Source organism: Orcinus orca, chromosome 2, assembly GCF_937001465.1.
Source record: "Orcinus orca chromosome 2, mOrcOrc1.1, whole genome shotgun sequence".
Taxonomy (NCBI): Eukaryota; Metazoa; Chordata; class Mammalia; order Artiodactyla; family Delphinidae; genus Orcinus; species Orcinus orca.
The window spans coordinates 156,614,152-156,631,011 of NC_064560.1; the positions used below are offsets into that span (position 1 = coordinate 156,614,152).

At 37.7% G+C, this 16,860-nt stretch overlaps 1 non-coding gene across 1 annotated transcript; it reads right to left on the reverse strand.

The window, feature by feature from the left end:
* Positions 1–10,270: 10,270 nt before the first annotated feature.
* Positions 10,271–10,331, reverse strand: LOC117196416 (U7 small nuclear RNA). The gene has a single exon (XR_004476584.1). It is a non-coding gene; the product is annotated as a U7 small nuclear RNA (small nuclear RNA).
* Between the last annotated feature and the right edge of the window lie 6,529 nt (positions 10,332–16,860).

Genomic DNA, 16,860 nt, shown 5'->3' on the forward strand with positions numbered 1-16,860 from the left:
TTTTTTTTATGCGGTACGCGGGCCTCTCACTGTTGTAGCCTCTCCCGTTGCGGAGCACAGGCTCCGGTCGCGCAGGCTCAGCGGCCATGGCTCACGGGCGCAGCCGCTCCGCGGCATGTGGGATCTTCCCAGACCGGGGCACGAACCCGTGTCCCCTGCATCGGCAGGCAGACTCTCAGCCACTGCGCCACCAGGGAAGCCCCAAATCTTCTGCTCATTTTTTGATTGGGTTGTTCATTTTTTTGATATTGAGCTGCATGAGCTGCTTGTATATTTTGGAGATTAATCCCTTGTCAGTTGCTTCATTTGCAAATATTTTCTCCTATTCTGTGGGTTGTCTTTTTGTTTTGTTTATGGTTTCCTTTGCTGTGCAAAAGCTTTTAAGTTTCATTAGGTCCCATTTGTTTGTTTTTGTTTTCATGACTCTAGGAGACGGATCCAAAAAGATATTGCTGCAATTTATGCCAAAGAATGTTCTGCCTATGTTTTTCTCTAAGAGTTCTATAGTGTTCGGCCTTACATTTAGGTCTTTGATCCATTTTGAGCTTGTTTTTGTGTATGGTGTTAGAGAATGTTCTAATTTCATTCTTTTACATGTAGCTGTCCAGTTTTCCAAGCACCACTTATTGAAGAGACTATCTTTCTCCATTGTGTGTTCTTACCTTCTTTGTCATAGATTAATTGACCATAGGTGTGTTGGTTTATTTCTGGGCTTTCTGTCCTGTTCCATTGATTTATATTTCTGTTTTTGCACCAGTACCATACTGTTTTACTTACTGTAGCTTTGTAGTATAGTCTGAAGTCAGGGAGCCTGATTCCTCCAGCTCTGTTTTTCTTTCTCAGGATTGCTTTGGCTATTTGGTGTCTTTTGTGTTTCCATACAAATTAAAAAAAATGTTTGTTCTAGTTCTGTGAAAAATGTCATTGGTACTTCGATAGGATTGCATCGAATCTGTAGATTGCCTTCGGTAGTATAGTCATTTTGACAATACTGAGTCTTCCAATCCAAGAGCATGGTATATCTTTCCATCTGTTTGTGTCATCTTCAATTTCTTTCATCAGTGTCTTAGAGCTTTCAGAGTACAGGTCTTTTGCCTCCTTAGGTAGGTTTATTACTAGGTATTTTATTCTTTTTGATGTGATGTAAATGAGATTGTTTCTTTAACTTCTCTTTCTTCTCTTTCTGACATTTCATTTTTGGCATATAGGATGCAAGAGATTTCTGTGTATTAATTGTGTATCCTGCAACTTTACCAAATACATTATGAGCTCTAGTAGTTTTCTGGTGGCATCTTTAGGATTTTCTATGTATAGTATCATGTCATCTGCATACAGTGACAGTTTTACTTCTACTTTTCCAGTTTGGATTCCTTTTATTTCTTTTTCTTCTCTGATTGCCCTGGCTAGGACTTCCAAAACTATATTGAATAAAAGGGGCAACAGTGGATATCTTTGTCGTGTTCCTGATCTTAGAGGGAATGCTTTCATCTATTCACTGTTGAGAATGATGCTAGCTGTGGGTTTGTCATATATAGCCTTTATTATGTTGAGGTAAGTTCCCTGTATGCCAACTTTCTGGAGAGTTTTTATCATAAATCGGTGTTGAATTTTGTCAGAAGCTTTTTCTGCATCTATTGAGATGATTGTATGCTTTTTATTCTTCAGTTTGTCAGTGTGGTGTATCACACTGATTGATTTGCGGATATTGAAGAATCCTTGCATCCCTGTGGATACTGGCTTCTATCACTCAGGATAATGCCTTTGAGATTCATCCAGTTTGTTGCACACATCAGTAGTTTATTCCTTCCTTTTGCTTAGTAGTACTCTACTGTATAGATGTCTCATAGTTTATCCTTTTACCCATTGAGAGACAGTGGGTTGTTTCCAGTTGTGGGTGATTATGAATAGAGTTAATATTAACAGGCTTTTGTATGAACAAGGGTTTATTATTTCTCTATAGTAAATACCTTGTAAATACTAGGAAATTCCAGTTTCTGGATCATATGGTAAGTGTATGTTTAACTTTATAAGAAACTGCCAAAATGTTTCCAGAAAAGTTGTACCATTTTGCATTTTCAAAGAAATATATAAGAGCTTTATTGATCCATATCCTTGTCAGCACTTAGTATTGTCAGTGTTTTTAGTTTTTAGTTTTAGTCTTTCTAATATGTGTGTAGTGATATCTAACTGTGGTTTTAATGTGCATTTCTGTGATGGCTAATGATGTTGTACATCTTTCATTTGATATCCATACATCTTCTTTACTGAAGTGTCTGTTCAAGTCTTTTGCCCATTTAAAAATTGAGTTCTCTGTTTTCATACTGTTGAATTTTGAGAGTTCTTTATGGATACAAACTGTTTGTTGGATATGTGACTTGCAAATATTTCCTCCCAGTCTGCAGCTTATCTTTTAATTCTCTTAACAGTGTCTTTCATAGAGCAAAAGGTGATAATTTTTATGAAGTCCAGTTTATTAATTTTTTCTTTTTTGTGTGTGCTTTTGCTTCATGTCTAAGAACTCTTTGTCTAACCATAAGTCACAAGGTTTTCTCTTAAGAATATGAGAGTTTTATTTTTACATTTAAACTGATGATACATTTTAATTTTTGTGTAAGTTATGAGGTTAAAAGTACTAATGGAGACAGTGGCCAAGATTCTTATTGGATATAAGGATATCCAAGTTTTCCAACACTGTAGCTGAAAAGACTATTCTTTCTCTATTGAATTATCTTTACCTTTGTCAAAAATCCATTGACTGTATTTCCATGAATTTATTTATTGGCCATCTGTTTTGATCCATTGATTTATATGTCTGTTCTTTGACCAATACTATATTCTTTTGATTACTGTAATTTTTAGTAACTTGTACATTTAAGTAGTGTGGTTCTTCCAATTTTATTCTCATTTTTAATGATTGTTTTGGCTATTCTAGCTGCTTTGCCTTTCCATATGTATTTGAGAATTAGAAAAAATATGATTGGTGTTTTGTTTGGAATGGTATTAAATCTCTAGATCAACTTGGGTGGAATTAACATCTTTACTTCGTTGAGTCTTCCAATCCATAAGCATGGTGTATTTATCTGTTCAGGCTACCTTGCCAAAATACCATAAACTGGATAGCTTAAGCAACTTATTTGCTCAGTTCTGGAGACTGGAAGTCTAAGATCAAGATGTCATCAGGGTCAGTGTCTGGTGAAGTCTATCTCCTTGGGTTGCAGACAGTCATCTTCTCACTATTTGCTCACATGACTTCTTCTTTTTGTCCTTGGAGAAAGAGAGAGAGTGAGCTCCTTCAGTCTCTTCTTATCAGAACACTATTCCTATCAGAGCAAGGCTCCACCCTGTGACCTCTTGTTTTTTTTCTTTCTTTTTTTTTTTTGTGGTGCGTGGGCCTCTCACTGTTGTGGCCTCTCCTGTTGCGGAGCATAGGCTCTGGAAGCACAGGCTCAGCAGCCATGGCTCACGGGCCCAGCCGCTCCGTGTCATGTGGGATCTTCCCGGACCGGGGCACGAACCCGTGTCCCCTGCATCGGCAGGCAGACTCTCAACCACTGCACCACCAGGGAAGCCCCTATAACCTCTTTTAACTTTACTTGCTTAGAGGTACTATAGCTACACTGGAGCTTATGACTTCAACATATGGATTTTGGGGGGACACAAACATTCTATACATAAGACATGGTAGGTCCCTTATTTTACTTAAGTCTTCTTTAAATCTTTTCATCAGTATTTTGTAATTTTCAAATATAGATCCTGTACATATTTTTTAAATTTATACCTAAATATTTCATTTTTGTATCTATTCTGCATGGTACTGTATTTTTAAATTTTGGTTTTCCATGTTCATTGTAGTATATAGAAATGTGATTAATTTTTGTAAGGTGACCTTGTTTTCTGAGGCCTTACTAACTCACTTCTTCTTTTTTCAGATTGCTTAGGCTTTTATGTAGACAACTGTGTCACATATGAATAGGTAGAGTTTTATTTCTTCCTTTCTATTTGGTGTGTCTTTTATTTCTATTTATTGCCAGTTGCACTGGCTAAGACTTCCTGATACGGAATAGGACTGGTGAGAGTGGACATCCTTACCTTGTTCCCTGTATTAGGGATAAAACATTCAGCTTACATCATTAAGCATGATGTTAGCTCTAGGTTTTTGTAGATGCCTTTTATCAGGGCAAGGAAGTTCTCTTGTGTTTCTAGTTTGCTGAGAGTTTTTGTCATAATGGATGTTGATTTTTTTCAAATGTTTCTTCTACATCAATTACTATGATCATATGGTATTCTTTCTTTAGAATGTTAATGTTGTGGATTACATGATTGAGTTTTAAACATGAACCAGCCTTACATTCCCTGGATAAACCCCACTTGGTTGTGGTGCATTATTCTTTTTATGTATTGTCAGATGCAATGTACTGATACTTCGTTGAGGATTTTTGCATCTATGCCCGTGAGGAATATTGGTCTTTCTTTTCTTTCCTTCTTATTACCTGGTTTGGTATCAGGGTAATGACTTCTGGTTTCATAAAATGAGGTGGGACCTGTTCTTTGCTTTTCTATTTTCTGAAAGAGTTTTGTAGAATTTGCATGATTTCTTTTGAAAAAAATTAATAAATTAATTTTTGTTGAGGTATAATTGACATATAACATTATATTAGTTTCAGATGTATAACATAATGATTCGGTATTTGTATACACTGCAAAATTAACACCATAATAAGTCTAGTTACCATCCATCACCATACATGTTACAAAAAAATTTTTTTTTCTTGTGAGAACATTTAAGATTTACTTTCTTAGGAACTTTCAAACATGTAACACAGTATTATTAACTATAGTCACCATGCCATACATTACATCTCCATGACTTATTTATTTTATAACTAGAAGTTTGTACCTTTTGACCTTCTTCATCCATTTTGCCCACTTCCCCATCCAGCTTCCCCTCTGGCAACCACCAGTCTGTTCTTTCTATCTATGGACTTGGTTTGTTGTTGTTTTGTTTTGTTTTTTTCTTTTGATTCCACATGTAACTGAGATAATATCATATGATATTTTTCTTTCTCTGCCTGACTTACTTCACTTAGTGTAATGCCCTCAAGGCCCATCCATGTCTTACAAATGGCAAGATTTCACCCTATTTTATGGCTGAATGGTAAGAGTTTCCACACTTTTAAATTTAATAATAATAATAATAGCAGTTCATTTAGTGGGCACTTGATGTTTTCCCTTTCCATACCTAATCTATAATCTTATAATAATTCTTCAAGCTTAAGTAATTTTTTGCACTTTATAGATGAATAAAACTGAGAATTAAAGGAACTTAAATGTCTTGCTCAAAGTCACCTTAATGGTAAAGAGAGGGGTCAGGGGGCCAACCTCCATCTAGCTCCAAAGGCTGTGTTCTTTTCATGGCAACTTCCACAATTTTGGCATGTATGACTTCTAGACACAGGATTTTACTAATTGTTGTGGCTATTGACATGAAATATGAAATTACCTGACTGTTAAAATGATCAATGTAAGACACATTTTGTATCACAGCAGATAATCCATTTTCCCTCAGCTTCACACTTTGTGTAGGAAAGGCTATTTTTTTAAACCTTGTGACCAGGAAACTCATAGGTCACCACCCTTAAGGTTCTCTGACCAACTGTCCCCAGCTGTAAGTAATACCACACTACCTGTTTGGACCTGCTACAGATAGTTTAGTTATACTTGATCACTCTCCCGTTCTTTAGCTGCAGATGGGATATCCCAGTGTCTGTTGGGCCTCACTGTTATATTGGGTTTGTATATTGATGCAGTGGTCTGTTGTTTCCATTTTTATTGGGTCATAAAGCTCCATAAGGACCGGATGGTGTATATTTGCTTTTGATGTTGTGAAGTCTTAGGACTCTGCAAGGGGTGTTTTATAGTGTCTGCTGTATTTATCAAGTAAACAATGTTACCAAGAATCACCCACTTGCTGTCTGTGCTGGGTATTCAAGCTCCAAGAGATAATTCAACTACACTGTAGGTTCTACGTTTTCCAGGAACTTTGGGTTATGTAGTCAAGATGGTCCATTAAGCCACTTAGATACCATGCATCAATTTTATTTTGCTGGTGATAATCAGGACATGGTCTATTTATCATGAGGCATGTTTTTTGATGTGATCATCTGAATGTGTTCTGCCCTATTTAGAAACTGTTTTAGATGTTAACAAGGAGAAAAAAGCATTCGTTGAGTATTTACTATATAGAATTACTTTACCTGTATTAACTTAAATAATCCTCTCAATGAGCCTGAAATGTAGGTACTTTTAAATTTTATTTCACAGATTATTCAATTCATGCCCAGACAGATTAAATAATTTATGCAAGGCCATATAGGTTAGAATTGAGGGAACTGATATCCAGTTCAAATTATATGACTCCAAATTCCATAAGCACTCCTAGCAATGTATCTGTTCTGCCATTCTTTCTCTATGCTGGTTGTCATCAACCATACATGTCTAGAAAAATTCTGCCTTTTTCATTATTTTAGGATCTGACTTAAAGTTTTACTTTTACTCCATAATAATAGTAATAAACAATGGCTAAATAGCGTAATGATTAATAGTACAGACTTTGGAGCCAGACTATCTGGGTTCAGACTCCAGCTCTGCTATTTATTTGTTGTATAACTTAGGGCAGATTATTTAATTTCTCTTTGCCTCAGTTTCCTCATTCAGTAATAATTGTACTACCTCAGACGCCTGTTATGAGGACTAAATGAGTTAATATTTGGAAAGATCTTAGAATAGTGCCTGGTACATTGTGAGGACTATACATGTATGCTTGTCAAATAAATAACATTTACTGTGTATCAGATAATTTGCGAAGCACTATAGATTAATACCAAACATAAGGAAGGTACTATTATTATCTCCATTTAATGAGTGAGGACTCCAAGGCTTAGAAAGGATAACAGCTAGTCCAAGATCATACCAGTTGTAAGCTCCTCGCAGAAAACCAAAAAGAATATTGAAGAGGAGAATAAAACTCATCTGTAATTCTATCACCTAGACAGTATTATTGCTAACATTTGGAGTATTTCCCTCTTTCTATCCATATCATTGTAAATTATTGAAATCATGTTGAACGTACAGTTCTCCACCTTCATTTTGTCCCTTAGCATTATGTTAAAAATTTTCAACTCATCATGTGATTGAAATTTGGGGGGTTAAAATTGTCTTAAATGCAGTATGGTACTGGCACAAAAACAGAAATATAGATCAATGGAACAGGATAGAAAGCCCAGAGATAAACTCACACACATATGGTCACCTTATCTTTGATAAAGGAGGCAAGAATATACAATGGAGAAAAGACAGCCTCTTCAATAAGTGGTGCTGGGAAAACTGGACAGCTACATGTAAAAGAATGAAATTAGAACACTCCCTAACACCATACACAAAAATAAACTCAAAATGGATTAAAGACCTAAATATAAGGCCAGACACTATAAAAGTCTTAGAGGAAAACATAGGCAACACTCTATGACATACATCACAGCAAGATCCTTTTTGACCCACCTCCTAGAGAAATGGAAATAAAAACAAAAATAAACAAATGGGACCTAATGAAACTTCAAAGCTTTTGCACAGCAAAGGAAACCATAAACAAGACGAAAAGACAGCCCTCAGAATGGGAGAAAATATTTGCAAATGAAGCAACTGACAAAGGATTAGTCTCCAAAATATACAGGCAGCTTATGCAGCTCAATATCAAAAAAACAAACAAGCCAATCCAAAAATGGGCAGAAGACCTAAATAGACATTTCTCCAAAGAAGATATACAGATTGCCTACAGACCCATGAAAGAATGCTCAACATCATTAATCATTAGAGAAATGCAAATCAAAACTACAATGAGGTATCACCTCACACTGGTCAGAATGGCCATCATCAAAAAATCTACAAACAGTAAATGCTGGAGAGGGTGTGGAGAAAAGGGAACCCTCTTGCAGTGTTGGTGGGAATGTAAATTGATGCAGCCATTATGGAGAACAGTATGGAGGTTCCTCAAAAACTAAAACTAGAACTACCATATGACCCAGCAATCCCACTAGTGGACATATACCCTGAGAAAACCATAAATCAAAAAGAGTCATGTCCCACAATGTTCACTGCAGCTCTATTTACAATAGCCAGGACCTGGAAGCAACCTAAATGTCCATTGACAGATGAATGGATAAAGAAGATGTGGCACATATAAACAATGGAATATAACTCAGCCATAAAAAGAAATGAAATTGAGTTATTTGTAGTGAGGTGGATGGACATAGAGACTGTCATACAGAGTGAAGTAAGTCAGAAAGAGACAAACAAATACCGTATGCTAACACATATATATGGAATCTAAAAAAAAAAAAAGGTTCTGAAGAAACTAGGGGCAGGACAGGAGTAAAGACACAGATGTAGAGAATGGACTTGAGGACACGGGGAGGGAGAAGGGTAAGCTGGGACGAAGTGAGAGAGTGGCATGGACATATATACACTACCAAATGTAAAATAGATAGCTAGTGGGAAGCAGCCACGTAGTATGGGGAGATCAGCTCAGTGCTTTGTGTCCTCCTAGAGGGGTAGGATAGGGAGGGTGGGAGGGAGATGCAAGAGAGAGGAGATATGGGGATATATGTAGATGTATAGCTGATTCACTTTGTTATACAGCAGAAACTAACAGACCATTGTAAAGCAATTATACTCCAATAAAGATGTTTAAAAAAATTGTCCTCAGTGGTTGCAGAATATTCCATCATTTGGATATGATATTTTATTTAATCCCTCCTTAGATGTTGGACACAGAGTTGCTTTTAGGATTTTTTGTTAGCACATATTGTTACAATGAACATCTTTTTCTGCATTTTGAATTTTTTCTAAGGCTATAATTCTGGACTTGGAATTACTGTGTCAAATGATCAAACATGTTAAAAGTCTCTTAAATATACAAACAGGCTAATATTTTCAAAGAAACTTACAAAAAGTTATAAGCAAAAAAAAAATACAGATAAAAATGTAAAAAGAAACAATCAAGTTCCCAAGATACAGGGTTTTTAAAAATATTAGAATTTTCATTTTGAGATAATTTTAGATCCACATGCATTGCTAAGAAATGATACAGAGAGATCCCGCTACCATTTGTGCCATTTCTCCCAAGCTAACATCTTAAAAAACCATAGTGTATTACTACAACTGGGATATCTCATTGATACAGTCAAGGTAAAGAACATTTTTATCACCACAAGAATCCCTCATGATGCCCTTTTATAGCCATGTATACCTCCCCCTAACTCCCATGCCTGACTCTTGACAACGACTAACCTGTTCTCCATGTCCATAATTTTGTTTTTTCAGGAATGTTATATAAATAAAATCATAAAGTGTCTGACTTTTTAGGATTGGCTTTCTTTCACCCAGCATAATCCCCTGGAGATTCATCCAAGCCATGTGTGTCAATAGTTTATCCTTTTCATTGTTGAGTAGTATTCCATGGTATGGATGTACCACATTTGTTTAATGATCACCTGGTGAAAGACATCTGAGTTGTTTCCAGTTTTGGGTTATTATGAATAAAGCTGTTATGAACATTTGTACACAGATTTTGATGTAAACATACATTTTAAAATTATCTGGGGAAAATGCCCAAGAGTGTTATTGTTGGATTGTATGTTAGTCATATTTTTGTTTTGTATGTAGCTGCCCAATAGTTTTCCAGAGTTTTATTTTTCATTCTCAGGAGCAGTCTATGGATGATTCAGTTTTTTACATTCTTGGCAGAATTTGGTGCTGTTACTGTTTTTCATTTTAGCCATTTTGCAAGGTGTGTGGTGATGATATCATTGTAGTTTTAATTTGCATTCTCCTAATGGATAATGCTATTGAACATCTTTTCATGTGCTTATTTGCCATCTGTATATCCTCTTTGGTGACACGTTATTAATGTTTTTTGCTCATTTCCTAATTAGATTATTTGTCTTTTAATGTCGAGTTTTTATGTATTCTAGTCCTTTGTTGAATATGTGGTTTGCAAGTATCTTTTCCTAGTCTGTGGCTTATCTTTTCATCCTTTTAAGATTTTTTACATAGGAAAGTTGCAAGTTTTGGATGAGGTCTAATTTATCAGTTTTTCCTCATATAGATTATGCTTTTTTAGTCAAATCTAAGAATTCTTTGCTGAGTCCTGTGTCCCCCAATTTTTCTTCTATTTTTTTTCTAAAAGTTCTAGTTTCACATTTTTCCCCCCTATGGAGGTCTTCTGGTAAGGACCAGAAACCTGCCAGACCAATTCTAAAAGAGCTATAACACTTAATTTTACATTGTACATTTAGGTCTGTGATTCATTATGAGTTAATTTTTCTGTAAGTTAAGAGACTTAAGTCCAGGTTCTTCCTTTTTTGTTCTGTTTTGTTTTTTTCACTACAGATGTCGAATTGCTCCAGTACCATTTTTTGAAAAGGTTGTCCTTCCTGCATTTAATTGCTTTTGCACTTTCATCAAAAATCAGTTGGGCATATTTGTGTGGGTCTATTTATGGGTTCTGTATTCTGTCCCATTGATCTATGTATTTATCCCTTTGACAGTACCACACCATCTTGATTACTGTAGTATATTGTAGTCTTTAATATCAAGTAGAGTGATTCCTCCCACTTTATTTTTCAAAATTGTTTTAGCTATTCTAGTTTCTTTGCCTTTCCATACAAATTTTAGAATAATGCTGTCTGTATCTGCCAAAAAATCTTGCTGGGGATTTCGATAGGGATTGCATTAAAGCTATGTATTGACTTGGGGAGAAATTACATCTTTACTATGTTGAGTCTTTGAATCCATGAATTTCATATGTCCCTCAATTATTTAGGTCTTTGATTTCTTTCATCAGTGTTTTGTAAATTTCAGCATAAAGATTCTGTACATGTTTTGTTAAGTTTATATCCAGGTATTCATTTTTTTGGTCATGAGTGGTACTGTGTTTCTAATTTCATTTTCCATATATCATTATTAATACATAGAAATGTAATTAATTTTTAAAATATTGACCTTGTATCCTACAATTCTGCTGAGCTCACTTACTAATTCTAGAAGGGTTTCTGTTTTTTGTTTTCTTTTTGTAAATTCCTTGGGATTTTCTACACAATTACATTATCTGCAAATAGGGACATTTTAATTTCATCCTTTCCAATCTTAATGTATTTTATTTCTTTTCCTTAACCTGTTGCAACATAGAACTTCCAATACTATGTTGAATGAGTTGTGAGTCATATGTTGAATAAGAGAGAGAGAGAAGCCATCTAGCCCTCTTCCTAATCTTAGGGAGAAAGCATTCAGCATTTCTTTATTAAGTATGTTGTTAGTTGTATAGGGTTTTTTGGGTTTATTTTTGTTTATTTTTTTTCTTTTTGTTTTTAGAAACTCTGTATCAAGTTAAGAAAGTTCCCCTTTATTCCCAGTTTGCTAAGAGGTTCTTGTTTTTGTTTTTTTTTTTTCCCTTTAAGGATGAGTGTTGGATTTTGTCAAATGCTTTTTTTAAGATACAAGTTTTGATCTTTAATAATGTTTGGAAGGCACTCAGGCAATGATCCTTGTAGGTGCTGAATCACCTTCCTCAAAATAGATACATGGCACCTGCAGGTGGTCAAAACTGACCTTGCCCAGGTGTTTTCCCTTTCAGCAACTTGTCTTACTGTGTTGGGTGACATTTTATTGGTTTATTTTTCATGTTCCTTGAAAAACGTGAAAGGACTTTGTTTATTAAAACTCAGATATTTTCCTTATTCACATCTCCCAGGTTTTTCCACTCAAGTCTTAGTTCTGGCTTGAGAAATGTGTCTGGCTCAGAACTGATTATCATGGTGATGCATGAGGGATCATACAGTGGTGGTGCTACAATATATGAACTGATTTAGATTTCCCTGTCTTGGATTATTCCCACTTCCCACCTTTGGAACTTCCTAAAATAACGTATTCACATGACATCCACAGTGACATCCTGGCAAAGCTTTAATAATAAGTTCTCAGGGTTGGAAGTGACCTCTGATTTGCTGATTTCCATGATGTAAATACTCCCACCATGGCTAATTTTAGGCACCATTATGATGTCACTGAGCATAGAGTTGGGGTGATGAATGGTACAAGCTGACTCCAGCATACCACTACTTACACATAACTCAGTGTAACATTGGTGACAGCCACCCCTAACACAAACTGCCCAGGCACTCAATTTCCCAGACTATTATGGGATTGCCACAGTCTTTTTTCCAAGTGTTCATAAGAATATGTAAAAGAAAGCATAGGTGGTCAGCATTACAGAAATGGAGTTTAATGAGTAGCAAGTACAACTTTGGGGGGCATATATCAATAGTTCATTCCTTTTTATTACTAAGTAGTAGTCCATGGTATGGCTGTACCGCTGTAAACTCTTCACCTGTTGTAGGATGTCTGAGTTATTTCTAGTTTTAGCTTATTGGGAATAGAGCTATTGTGTACGTTCATGTACAGGTTTTCATGTGAACATAAATATTTTTGAAATATGCCTTTATTAGTCTCCTTCTCCCTCTGTCCCCCACCAAAAGCCTGAAATCCAGGAGTAATATTTTCCTTTTTTTAAAACTCCAACTTGAGATATAAGAGAATTATTGGACAAGTACATTTGTGTACTTAGCAATGACATATTAGAATCTTAAGAGATGTTGGCCGTTGGAAGCTCATGCTGTAAATATGGACAGGTCTTGACTCACACATGAATTGTAATAAAGTGTCCTTGAGCATTCACACAGAGCATCGTGGGGATGGTTTGCTCTCCTACTGGCTTTTAGGACCTGCTGGCACCTTCACCCCGTCAGCACGAGCTTCTCCTGCTCCGCTTCCAAGTCCGATAGAATGAAGACTTTTTAAGCAAATAAACGTAAAAGCCATGTGCTGCACTTATGTGGCTGAGGTGTCTCAGTTATACACTCTTGAGATGCATCTTAGATGCCTGTGTTGACTGATGCTGGCCTGGCATCATGACTTTATGGATTTTCATTTCTCTGAAGCATGACCATTTTCCAGGGGGCAGAATGGCTCAGTAATGAACAGTGTGGGTCTAGGGCAGGCAGCCAGGGTTCGAAATCCAGCTGTTGTGGGTATTAGCTGTGGGAACGTGGGGAAGTTGTGTCGCCTCTCTTGTACTCAGGTTTATCACTTGCCAAATGGGGATAATAATAATATTTACCTCATAGAGTTGTTATGGAGATTCAATGAGATAACATTTTTCTATGTTTAGAAGAACGTTTGGCACGGAGGAAACACTCAACGCATCATCATCGTCACGCACATGTTGGGAGCACAGGAAAATCACAGGGCCCTTTCTCTCCCTTAAGGGCCATCGGCTTCCACACAACCTTGGCTCTCCCTTCTTTGTGCAGACATGCGAGCCTCAGGGTGGGTGGCTCCTCAGGCCAGCCTCACAGCTCCCACTTCCCCGGAGCTCCGCTGAACACACTAAATTTTGAGCCCTCCGCTCTCTGCATTGGATGCTGGACGTGCTGCTCACTCCTCTCTCAGCGCTGGCCCTGAGCTCAGCTTGCACAACAACTTGGAGGCAAACAGAAGCCAGCTGACCAACCCGCAAGGTATGCCCTTGGCTCTCCTCCACTGCCTGCCTCCGCTGCAGCGCCTCCACACAACGGGCAGTCCTCACAGGCCACTCGCCCGGGCTCAGCTCTTACCTTGCAGGTCTCTAAACCCCTGGTGTTCCTCCAGGGGAGAGGGGAGCTGTTTCCTGCCACCAGCGTCTACCACCTTGCTCGTTTTCAGCTTCTTCTGCAGCTCTTTTCTCTCTAACCAATCCAGACTGATGGCCCTTTGGCACCTCCTTCAACTCAGGGACTTGGGTTTTCTCTACGTGCAGCAGGGAGCAATCTATGCATATGTGGGGTGGCAGGGCTTCACACAGATCCTACCAGGTCCTCTAATTCCCACTAGCCTGCCTCTCCTTAAGGCTGAAGTGCATTAATCTTTGAGTCCTGCTAAGACCCAGTAGAATGCCTCTATGTAGTATATCAATATTTATTAAATGAATGCTTGAATAAACGATGACTTTCTTGGAAGCATTGGGGAAAATGCCCGGCTAACACGGATCCCTGCCACCTCCCAGGGATCAGCCTTCTGCTGGAAAGTTGGCCCATAATCCCTGCGGCACTCTTTGGCTGCTGATTTTTCAACTGTGGCTTTACACCTGTTTCATTTTACAATATTTATTGGGAAAGCATTTTAGCCGCTTATTATAGTCAGATATCATCCGTGACAAGCCATTTTCCTTGAATTAGCCCAGTGAGAAATATTTCTAAAGGCGTTAAATGAAATCATCCAGACATTTCCCGTGGCCAGCTGGACCTGGCAGCCACATTCAGTACCCTGGCTTGAATACAGAGCGGATTTTGCTTTTAGTCTACTTCAAGCAGCAAAGCTGCTGCTAATTCTCACACTAATAAACGGGGTTTTAACAAATTCTCCCAAGCAAAAGCAACAGGAGAATTTAGAACTGTGCTTTCAGTAAATTAAATGAGATAATGTAGTGCCTGGCACATAGTAAGTGGCCAGTAAATGCTAACTGTTATGGCTGGACACCACTACCAAGAACCGTTGCACAAAATATCACCAAAAAAAGATGGGGGCTGGTAGGGAAAACACTTTCAAAGGTTAGTAGAAAATAGGGTCATGTAAATAATTATTTCTTTGAAGTTGGGAATAAGGAAGATAATGATAAAAAAGAAAATCATTTAATAAAAATTAAAGGGATGAAAATAGAAGAGTTGGGAGATTGCTAGAAAGCTAATAAGCAACGTGCATTTCATAGCATGTATTTAAAAACATGAATTACATGCTTATGCACTCACCCTGGAAAATTTCACACAATCAAATCACATTGTCTCAAACTGCTGTTCCAAAAACTTTGAGATACACCAAAACAACTCCAACAATGTGGTAAGTGGAAAATCGTGATTACATCCTTACATAATTATTTCAAAGGTTTTTGGGTAAATGCAGAGATCCTCATTGAAACTTGAACTTACGAAACACGTGCTACATAGCTCTGTGATTCCATCTTGGCTCTGAAATACCACTTGGTGATGTTATCAACATTCTTGAACTCATGGAACTTGTGTAGGGAAACTCATTAACTCCAAGAATGAGATCCTTTTCCCAAAATATCTTTTCCTGGCTTCCTGATGCCACTCTTTCTTTGCTTTTGTTATTAAATATGAAAATATTGATTTTAACCGGACTTTAAGTTATCAGCTTTGGTTTTACTAATACCTTTTCAAAGTATTGCTTTATTCCTATTAATTTTGGGTATACCTGTCTTTCATAACTTGAGTTTATAAGCCTGGAAATAGAATTTTACAGCATAATGCCTCGTGATGATTACCTTTTATTCCTGGGTGAATAGAATGCTGATTCTCTTACAGCTTGTGAGCAGGAGTGGTGATCTTGGTGGAAGAAAAATATAACATAATTTTAGCAGCCAGCCATGCTGGGTCATTAGCTGAAAGAGAGATATGACCCAATTTTTTTTCTTTTTTTCCTAATTTAAAAAAAACTTTATTTTTTAGAAACCACTTTATTGGGCTTCCCTGGTGGCACAGTGGTTGAGAGTCCGCCTGCCGATGCAGGGGACACGGGTTCGTGCCCCGGTCCGGGAAGATCCCACATTCCGAGGAGCGGCTGCGCCCGTGAACCATGGCCGCTGAGCCTGCGCGTCCGGAGCCTGTGCTCCGCAGTGGGAGAGGCCACAACAGTGAGAGGCCCGTGTACCGCAAAACAAAACAAAACAAAAACAAACAAACCCACTTTCTTGAGGTATGATTGACATGGGAAAAGCTGTACATATTTAATGTATGCAACTCGATGAGTTTGGGGATAAGTATACACCCATGAAACCATCATCACCTTCAAGGCTACAGACATATCCATCACCTTGCAAAAGGGGCCACTTTCCTCTTGCCTCCTTTATTATTATTATTATTATTTTGTGTGTACATGTGTGTGGTAAGAGCACTTAAGATTCACCCTCTTAGAAAACTTTAGGTACATAGTACAGTGCTGTTGGCTGTGAGCACCAGGCCGGCGAGTAGATCTCCAGGATGAGGTTCTATTAGAGCAAGACTGGAGGACAGTCCAAGGGGAAGAGAGGTTAACTGCAGCACAGAACTTCTGAAGGATCCTGCTTTAAAGGTGGTCATGAGATGGTGCCAGCTGACACTGTGGGGAACAGACCAGTGATCACATTGGGCTGAAGCTGCTCAGATGAACGAGGGCCACGAGACACAATGGTTTGGAGCTGATTTTGCCCTGAGTCAGAGATAACAGCATAGCAGGATGGCATCTCCCCACCTCCATCCAGGTAAAAGTGGCAGTATTTCACTCTAGCAAAAAGCTAGAAATAAATAATACTTTTGCTTTCGAAGTATATCTCTGAAGTAGTTGAAGGGATTTTTCAATAAATACCTCCTGAGTAGAAGCAGTTGTCATAAAACAAGGTAATTAGAAAACGTTCCTGGGTAACTTACTCATAGCACAAGAAAAACCCTAATTTCCTCCCTGAATTTATTGGCTGGCCAGAGCCAATTACAGCTACTCACAGAAAAATATCAGTAACTTGTTTTTTTAAGTGAGGGAAATAAATAAACAATGGCAACAAAAATCCACAGGCTTTTTTTTTTTGTCAGTTGTCAAAAAAGCAGTATTTTTTAATGAAAGTAAAAGACTTACAGTTTTTTTTTTTTTTTTTTTTTTGCGGTACACGGGCCTCTCACTGTTGTGACCTCTCCCGTTGCGGAGCACAGGCTCCGGACGCGC